We start from the raw sequence: 10,126 nt of genomic DNA, 5'->3' as shown, positions 1-10,126 counted from the left end.
TTAAAAACGTCCAAAATGTGAATTTGTTTATATAATTTGTTTATAAAATGAACGAATATTTATGGGTGGCAAATTTTTTTCGAAAAAATCACTGCCAACATATTTGCAATACAATAGGAAGAAAAAACGGTTCCTTTTCGCCTAAAATGGCCAAAATGTGCATTTGTTTATATAATTTGTTTATAAATAAACAAATATTGATAGGTGGCAATTTTTTTTTTCAGAAAACGTCACTGGCAACATAATTGCAACAAGGTAGAAAGAAAAAACGGTTTCTTTTCGCCTAAAAACGGCCAAAATGTGAATTTCTTTATAAAATAAACAAATAACATTTAATGTTAAATTTAAATATTCACCTATCATCCTCACAATGAAAGCAAGCGATTTCAGAGCAGAAATATACGTTGAAGCCGAATAACCCTTAATGTCGAGTATTTGTTAATACAATTTGTTTATAACAATTAACTATGCAAGTTAAGAATTTTTTTATATTTCTTATACCCCTGTGCACTAAATTCAAGGCGCGAGAAGTATAAGAAAAATTTTGTCTAGAAGATAAAAAATGAAATTAGAAAAATCGACATTCTTTTCGATGTTTGCATTAAAATAAAAATTAAATAAACAAAAAAAAAAAATCTACTCGCACCATTTTCTGAAAAATTTAGTTCTGAATTTTTCAAAAAAAAAATTCTAAAATCGGTGCATAAAGGCGTTCTAAATGTCACTTTGAACCTCGTTTTCCGATTTCACCCCACTGTGCGCAGGTAGACCTGTCAGGGATGCCTCATGCCGACGCTCCTTGACCTCGATGGGTGGCCACAGGAGCACCTGTTGATCGCCGAGCGAGTCGGCTGCCGGGAAAGAACGGGATGGCGCTAGGAGTCGGGGAGGGTTTTCTGGTCGTCTATTAGCAGTGTAGAGCGGCCAGAGGAGCTGCACCCGGTGAAAGATCCCCAAGGCTACTTGATTCATCACACATTGCGAACTGCCCTTTCTACGTCGCTGGCGGTAATAGTTTTGCATCTCCGAGATCACCGATCGTAAGGACAATGATTGCCCTTTTAAGGTCCTAATAACTTTGTACTTTGTGTTGCTTATTAGTAGTTATATTGTAGTCGGTCGGAGCCGAGAAATTGATTAAGACTATCATTCGTTTTTCAAAGTCCTGCAGAAGGATGTCAGGCTTTGGATATGGCATGGAGACTGCTGTCGAACAATCGTGGTTCCAGGAAAATTGGCACTTCTCATTTTGGACAGTAGTACTCAACGTGTGCATAACATGCTTTGTACCAATCACTGGGCACATCTTGACGTAAAATGCTGTCACGGTATACTACAGTGAAGAAAACAACGTCCCTGCGTGTGAAAATAAAACACTCTGCACCTAAATTCAGGCCTAAAGATGTGCCCACCTTGTAGGCGTGGGATGTATATAATGGTAAAACAGAGGAATTAATATGGGATATTCATAATCTAACGCGTGGTGGTACTATCTAGAGCACACACAGCCTGCGCTGGTGGAATTTTGTGTCTTTGCAGAAGTACATGTCAATAGCAGGTACTCTCGGCACACAGTGGTCCAGATGATAGAAAAAGGTGATTGAAAGTCGAAATGTTATCCTATTTGCATGTAATTTATTATACAGGTTGTCTCAAAAATCCCGCGACAGTTGGATATTCCCTCAGGTAAAATATTTTTGAAATAAGTGAAGGTCATTCCTTAAGTCAATTTCAGCGAGGAATTCAATGGTGACCTTCATTTTGATCTTGAGGTTGACCTTCATGGCATTTTGAAGTTAAATTTGTTTTTTTTATGAAACCCCCCTTTTTTACATCTGCGATCGATACAGCGGAAAATTCTACGTTCAGGTACGTACCAAAGTCATAGATCAATTGTAACGTTGAAGGTCAGTTAGAGGTTATTTGAAATTAACAAAGTTTTCCAAGAGGTCACTGTAATTCCTGAAGTAAATTTCAACGAGAAATTCATTGGTGAGCTCTGTATTGATCTTGATTACAACGTTTTGAATATTGTAAAATCATAAGGAAATTTTTTATTAAGAGTTCCAGTTGTTCTGGAGAGAGTTCTGTTTCTCCCCGAAGAGTTATACAGCCCTATACCATTTTTCGATACCTAAGTAAATACCTAAGGCGATACGATAAGTCCTATACCGTTTTTCCATACGAATATTACGAATCGAAACTAAATTTACGTATTACAAGTACATACTTACTAACTTTCGCTAAAAGATTATTATGGCGCAAGCTAAACTTTCGGAACGAGAGAGGGTATCTGTATTAATGATGCGTGATTGGGGAGATCGAGTTCGATCTTATTATCAAGTTCGTTTGCTTTTTAATCGCACTTTTCGGGATGGAGAAATGTTAAATGCTGTCTCGAAATCAACAATTGAAAGAACTGTAAGGCGCTTTATGAATCATGGATCTTTCAAGGACCTTCAGAGAACTAGTCGGCCTAAATCTGCAGGATCTGAGGAGACGCAGATGGACATAGCCAAAAAATTTGTTGAAAGCCCACACCTTAGCTTACGTCGAGCTAGTGATGAGCGTGACGTTGCTCCTGAGACAGTGCGAAATATTTTAAAAAGCATTAATTTCCATCCTTACAAAGTTCATCTGGTACAAGAGCTCAATGAAGACGATCCTAATCGTACGGGTTGAATTTTGTGAAATTATGATGGACAGAATTGATAGAGATCCTCGTTTATTGTACAATACAGTATTTTCAGATGAATCTACTTTCACTTTAAAAGGTGAAGTTAACAGGCAAAATTGTAGATATTGGTCCAACACAAATCCCGATTGGATGTTGGAGAGTCACACACAATATCCACAAAACATTAATGTTTGGGCCGGTATCTTGAATTATACATTGATAGGCCCTTTCTTCATCGATGATAAGCTAAATGCCCTTGCATATGAAGAGCTTCTCAGAAACCAAATTGTACCCAGAATAAAGGAGATTACAGGCGATAATTTTCAAAATATTTGGTTCCTGCACGATGGAGCAGCGGCTCATTACGGTAGGGAGGTTCGAGCATATTTGGATACTCAGTTCCCTCAAAGGTGGATTGGAAGAAGGGGTGAAATCGAGTGGCCTGCTAGATCTCCTGATCTGACGCCTCTCGACTATTTTCTTCGGAGTTATTTAAAGAGCAAAGTATACTCAACGCAACCGCGAAGCTTAGACGAATTGCAGAATCGGATTCTGCAACAGGCTACTTTGATCCATAGGGAGATGATTCGTAATTCTGTAACTCATTTTTACTATCGCATAGCTTTTTGTCAAGAAGCTCAAGGTTTTCAGTTCGAACATCTTCACTGCAGCTAGAGAGGCAAGGGGACTCACGCTGATTAAGCACCCCGAAACGGGAGAGGCAAGGGGACTTACACTAATCAAGTAACTTTCAAATAACCAGTATCTGACCTTGAACGTTACAATTGACCTATGGCTTATGTACGTACCTGAACGTAGAATTTTCCACTCTATCGATTGCAGATGGAAAAAAGGGGGTTTCCATTAAAAAAAACAAAGTTCACCTTCAAAAAGCCATGAAGGTCAACTTCAAGATCAAAATGATGTTCACCATTCAATTCCTCGTTGAAATTTACTTAAGGAATGACCTTCACTTTTTTGAAAAATATTTTACCTGAGGAAATCTCCAATTGTCCCGGGACTTTTTAGACACCCTGTATAAATTCTTTTCGGAACACTGATTCTAAATTTGTTGGCAAAATTTCAAAATTAAATACAATTTTCATAAATCCAGTTCATAAAGATTGTTTACCCTCTACCACTTAATCAGTACAAATATTGCACTTGAGATTTTTTAACCGAAAGCTGATTAAATGCGAAATAATTTTACGCATTAAATATAATTTAAAAAAATTAATGAAACTTACGGATATAAAATTCTTAATACCTAAATCACTTAAAGAAACAAATGCCCTATTCGAAGTGGGCAGTTCAAAAGTCTTTCGAATGACATTCGATGCGTTCAGTTCGAAATGAAAGAATAATTGTTGTCCGACTGGACAACAATTATTTGGCACTGGTAAACTTCAAACTCTAAGCATGTTTTTAAAGGATTGTCAAAATTCTAGGACCTTCTGCATATGGTAGGGGAAAAAATTTCATAGAGATGAGATAAGAAATTCGAAACCAATGTAGCACAAAAAAATATTTTAAATAAACTCTTTTATCTGTCTTTCAATTGAACACGGATTCTAACGCTTACTTTCCAGGGTACCTTAAAGACTCATAAAATGGTGATTGCGAATGAAAAAAATATAAAAAATATGTTTAAAAATAGGGTTCATGTGTTCTAAATTTTCGAAAGACTATAAATACAAATATATAGAAAATCATGTTTTCTCTGTTTTTCTTTAAGGATAAAATTATAATTGTCATCTTTATAATAAATTGTGAATGTTCAGAAGAAATTATAGTTTATTTAATTCTTAATCGCTGTAAAATAGTCTAAAACACATAAAAAGTAATACAAAAATGACATTTTATATCATTATCAAAGGTCTTAAGATGGTCTAAAACGCGAGAAAAACAAAATATTGCATGGATAAATAAGTAAAAGTAGGCAAAAAAAAATTGTTTGAAAAAAATTGGTGAAAAAATGTTTAAAAATGATTACAAAAAAATGGTTTCAGAAAAAATGGTTTCAACAAAAAATTGTTGAAAAAAAATGTTGGCGTTCATGCATTTTTTCTGTTTTACATTTTGGCGCTTATTCCCTTTTGCTTTGGAAAATATTGACGTTTGTGTCCTTTTATACGAAGGGGGAAGGACGAATGGACACCTGACCGAAACTATAAGGTTTTCAGCCCGCGATTACGAAACTCTACAAATTTTATTGGATTTGAATTATCTATTTAAAAATTATGTTATTTATAATCTCATTGATAGCTAATTTATTCTTTTTTTACTGTAGACATGTTATTTGTAATATAATGTATAAAAATGTAATATTGAGTATTCATTTTTAGCAGGACCATTAAAATTTATTTAAAAAATCCTCGCAATCAATTATTATTTTTTGTGTGTATATTTTTTGTTATATCTTTAGCGTATAGCAATAGTAGGTGTTTAAAATTAAACCAAAAGTTTAAAGATAACACTTTTTTATTATAAATAATATTTCTACGATACGAAATCGTATTATGATGAATGAATGGTCGTCAATACAATTAAATTATTTTTTAAAATCAACTCTAGCATTACCAGCAGATGCCCAGTACTGGACATCCGGTAATTTTTCCTGTGCCAGTACTGTGCCCGTAATGTATTTCCACTTAGAAAATACTTCGTGGTAGGTAATTAGGTAGGTAGGTAGATAGCTGGTAGATAGTTAATTAATAGGTAAGCAGATAGGTAGATATTTAGGCAGGTAGGTAAGTAGATAGGTAGGTAGTTAGGCTTCATGTTTTATCATAGAAACGTCTCGATTAGTATTTTTCTCAAAGTTTTCACTTTTTCGTGCATCTAACACATAAGACACATCTCCATGCACATAATGAGATTACTGACTAGTTTCTCTCTATAGGTGTCAAACAGGGTCATTTTGAGTTAAAAGCCCTACTCAGTACTCTCAGTATTTTACCCGCGCTACTCACGTGAAACTCATCTCCTTTTCAAAATTAAAGTCATAAGACCTTATTTTTTCCGGGCTACACGTTTTTAAACCTGTACAGCCATTTTACCGATGAACAGTTGATTTGCTTAATTGTGTACTTATATTTTTATGGTTAATGGCAAACCCCGTCAAAGGACCCCCTAACATTTTATTTAAAAGTAGTTTCAATATTAATTTTAAATAATTTAAAAAAAACTCATGAATGCATCTACTATGAAAAAGAAAATTTATTTACTAATTTATCAAAATGAGGAAGTATATTTTGAAAATTGAATTTAACGAAATGCCTCGCTAAATGTATGAGTAAAATGTTGTAATCAACCCTTCCGCATTAAGAAACTGTAAATTCGTAAAAAACATGCTAGCAAAAAAGTTATACAGAAAATTTTACAATATGTATAACTTTCCTGCCTGGGATGTTCTATTATTTTAAATCTTAATTCCCTATATGTAGATAAAGATAGATAGATAGATAGATTTTTTTTTTAACGAGGAGGGGAAATCTTCAAAAAGACACCCAGCTGAAGGCTGGGTAGTGTCGTATTTTTACCGACTAAGACCCCTCCTCTTTCTGCCTATCTTAGTCTCCGGAAACCGCTTCCGCATTACTTCAGAGACTTAGGTCACGGGCCAATGCACCATGGCGGCGCTCTCCGTCCAAAATGCTCTACGTTCAGTCGCAACTCGTTTAGAACTCTACTTAGACTTTCTTCTTAAAGGTTGAAGGAGGACGCCGTGCTGTCAAGTTTTGGCAGACTGACGCCTTATGTCCTTCCTGACCGCATCGCCAGCACATTTTGCTCCGATTTTCTCCATTACACTTTCGGGCTACGTGGCCAAACTCGTGGCCGCGGAAGCACCGGGTTTCCGCAGTCAATGCTTTCACCCGGCAACCTACCCATCCCACCTTTAATCTAGCCGCTTTCTCCAGTCTGGCAGCTGACGCATCGTCCAACTCTACAAAGGCCTGGATGCAGCTTCTGATGCTCCTTTTTGTGAGGTTTATCTTTGGGGAATTACCGATGTGTTCCCCAAGTGAAACCTCAAGTGCTTTTTGCACTTCTTCCACCTCGGTTGTTTCAACCAGGTCTTGTATTAAGACCTGTGTCCTTGGAATAAGCTGCCTAATGCCAGCTTTACTTTCTAACAATCCCTGTAAAGCGTCGCCAAAGCTAACTCAGGATGCTCGCATACGTCTGTTCAGGGGCGGGCTTGAAGATAAGAGCCTCGCCGCGAGTTCTCCTCTTTTTTCTCCTTTCACCAACATTCGGCTTGCTGGTTTGGGCGACTTTGCTAGATGTAGCAATTTCCGCCTGCTCCTTTTTCTTCTCCCTTCTTCGTGTCCGTCGGCTTTCGAATTGTATAAAGCCTCCTGGCTCTCTCGCCTGAGATTGCTTTTCAAGAACACCCTTCAAAGCTTTCTCCTGTTGTTTCGGACTCCCACCTTTTACTTTTTGCTTCGCTAAGAGCTTCTCGTAATTTCCGCTGACTTTGTCAAGCTACTGACGGAGGTACTCGTTCTCACGCAGCAGCTTTTCGTCAGCCACGGCTCTAGAATAACCGCCAACCTGTCTGACCCAGGTAGCGATTTTCTTGTAGCCTACAAACTTCACCTCGGATATCAAGTTATCTTTGACACCGCATAGATCCTTTTTTGGCTTATACGCAGTCGACAGAATTTTCTCCAGCTTGAACACTTCTTCAGTTACTCGCTCTATGAAGTTTATACACTCTACTGCCTTCAGAGGCAACGCTGTGCTTTCCTCTTCAGAACTGCTCTCTGGCCTCTTCCTCTTAGCCCTATGCTTTGGTTCCGATTATGTCTGTTATTGTCTTTTCAGTAGCTGCCCATCCTTCTGATGATTCTAGGAGCGTTGTTATCATATTGTCTGGCGTAAAGTCTTTGTTTGTCTCGTTTTTAAAACTCTGTCTAGCTTTTTTCCACCTTACGCATACAAATACTGTATGATTTGCGTCATCGGTATTTTCACAGTAGTGACATATTTCGGTATCCCATCTGTTTCGTTTATGTAGGTATGCCATGAAACAGCCATGGCCTGAGATTGCCTGCGACAGGTAATAGTTCATTTCCCCGTGCTTTCTTTCCAACCATATACTGATAGTCGGTATCAATCTCCAGGTCCAGCGTCCATGATTTCCATTTCTCCACTTCTCCTACCAGCTTTTCAGCAGGTTCTCTCGGCATTGTTTTGGGTCTAAACCTTCATATTTCTCCTTTCTTTCCTTTGCCAGCAGCTCGATGGGGTAATTTCCGCCATAACTCCGACGCCTTCGGCTGAAATTGTGCGGTACCCGCTGCACACTCTTATTCCCATGATCTTTTGTATGCGGTACAACTTTTTCAGCATTTTCTTCCTTTTTAGTGCTTCGTACGAAACAGGAGCAGCGTACAGAAGTTGTGAGTGGACAACGCTTATCAGCAGTCTCCTTTTAGATGCTCTTGGTCCTCTTATATTTGGCATGAGACTTGCCAGGGCTGACATAGTTTTTTCCGCCTTTGCGACCATTTTGTTAATGTGATCTTCAAATGTGCGTTTAGTATCAAGCCACACTCCCAGTTGCTTTAGGGATTTTTGGGGATATATCTTAACGCCTTGCACGTTAAAGCTGACTGGACTTATCTTTGTCTTATTTGTCAAGACTATCGCTTCTATTTTTTCAGGTGCTATTCGGAGTTCTTTTTCCTTTAACCATTTGACAACTCTAAGTATCGCTGTGTTTGCGTGGTGCATAAGCAGGGTTTCATTGGAAGCTGTAATTACCATAGCAATATCATCAGCGATTCCGACCAGTACGACTCCTTTTGGAAGTTCCAGTCTTAAGAGATCGTCATATTGGGTATTCCAGAGGGTTGGGCCTAGAACCGAACCTTGTGGGACGCCACTGTTTACGTTTCTGGCCCTGATCTTGTCCTCAGCGTCGAATGTCAAAACCCGGTCAGAGAGATATGAAGCTACCAAATCTCTGAGATTTTCCTCTATACCTCTTTTTTGGAGGCTTTCCAGGATAACTTGCCACGAGGCACTGTTAAAGGCATTTTTAACGTGTAGTGTTATTAGGGCACACATACGTCGGCATTGTTTCGAATAGGCAGCTGCCTCGTCCGCTATTCTTACGATCTTTTTGATAGCGTCCACTGTCTGACGACGCTCTCTGAATCCGTACTTTTTCTCAGCAAGTCCGCCGGTGCGATCTAATTCATTTTTGAGCCTTCCGAGTATCAAGTGCTCATATAACTTCCCCTCAGAATCGAGCAGGCATATGGGCCTGAATGGCGGTCATGGTTAGCTGAGGTTTAGGTGGGTAACCCTGAAGTCTTTTCTTGACTATTTGGTATCCCTTTCCCCAAACATCCCTATCCACTTCATTACAGATTATAGACCAGCCTCCTTTTTTTGCTACCTTAATAGTTTTTTGAAGCACTTTTTGGTTCTCGTCTAATTCTTCCCAAAGGAGGCGCCTCAGAGTTGGGTTTTTCTTCTTACCGGCTCTCGTATATTTTCTTCTAATATGGATGCAGATTTCTCGAATAGCAGCTATTTCCTGGTTCCACCAGTACATAGGCTGTCCCCACTTAACTGATTTAGATTTTGGCATGCAGGCGTCACAAACATTTCTCATTTTATTTGAGAATTCTTCAGCCGATGTCGTAGTGTCATTTATCACTACCTCTTTTAGGGCTTTCTGTGTTTTTTCTATATCAATATTCTTGGGATTCCAAACTTTAGTTGTTTTTGTTCTTCAATTACAGCGGGGTTGGTCTTCTATCGTGAAGGTGATATAATTGTGATCGCTAAGGGTCTCTTTTTTGGATACTTCCCAATCCGCAATCTTCCTTCCAATGTTTGCCGTCGCGAATGTTAGGTCAAGAATCGAACCATAGTTTAACCGTTCAAATGTTGGTTCCTCTCCAACATTATTTATAATGAAATCGTGTTCAGCTATCCATTCAGTTATAATTTCACCTCTTTTGTCTGTATAGCTCATGCCCCATTGTGGGGATTGGCATTGAAGTCACCCACAACTAGTACCTCTCCTGGTCTGCCTTTGACTTCAATGCTGATTTCATCTAAGTAATCCGAAAGCTGCTCTACGTTCTTATTTGGCGAGGCTTAGCAGCTGTATAGCGTGAAGGATGCCATTGCAACCCAGCAGAAACTTTGCCCACATCCCTGCGAAATTATGGGGATATTGTCATCCAATATCTTGATGGCTGTATCTACGTTTTCATCGTAGATCCAGTCCCTCCTGTTTTCTATGGCTTTGATATTGGGTTCACATATCGCCAGCACTTCTGCACCCATTTCTTTTGCAGTTGCCAGGGCCATGTTTCTTTCTTCCCTGTGTCCCCCATGTCGATTGGTCTGATGTCCCTCTTTATCGCACTTTAGGCAAAAGGGTGTGTTCTTACAGTTTGCTACCCTGTGTCCTTCCTT

General features: G+C 38.6%; 1 protein-coding gene across 1 annotated transcript in view; it reads left to right on the top strand.

Moving 5' to 3' along the window:
• The window catches only part of LOC117171159 (voltage-dependent T-type calcium channel subunit alpha-1H-like), a 1,009,801-nt gene that overhangs the window by 726,677 nt on the left and 272,998 nt on the right, over positions 1-10,126 (top strand). The window lies entirely within an intron of this gene.

Source organism: Belonocnema kinseyi, chromosome 4, assembly GCF_010883055.1.
Source record: "Belonocnema kinseyi isolate 2016_QV_RU_SX_M_011 chromosome 4, B_treatae_v1, whole genome shotgun sequence".
NCBI classification, from domain to species: domain Eukaryota; kingdom Metazoa; phylum Arthropoda; class Insecta; order Hymenoptera; family Cynipidae; genus Belonocnema; species Belonocnema kinseyi.
The sequence above is the reverse complement of the archived record's forward strand: the minus strand, read 5'-3'. Positions and strand labels throughout refer to the sequence as shown.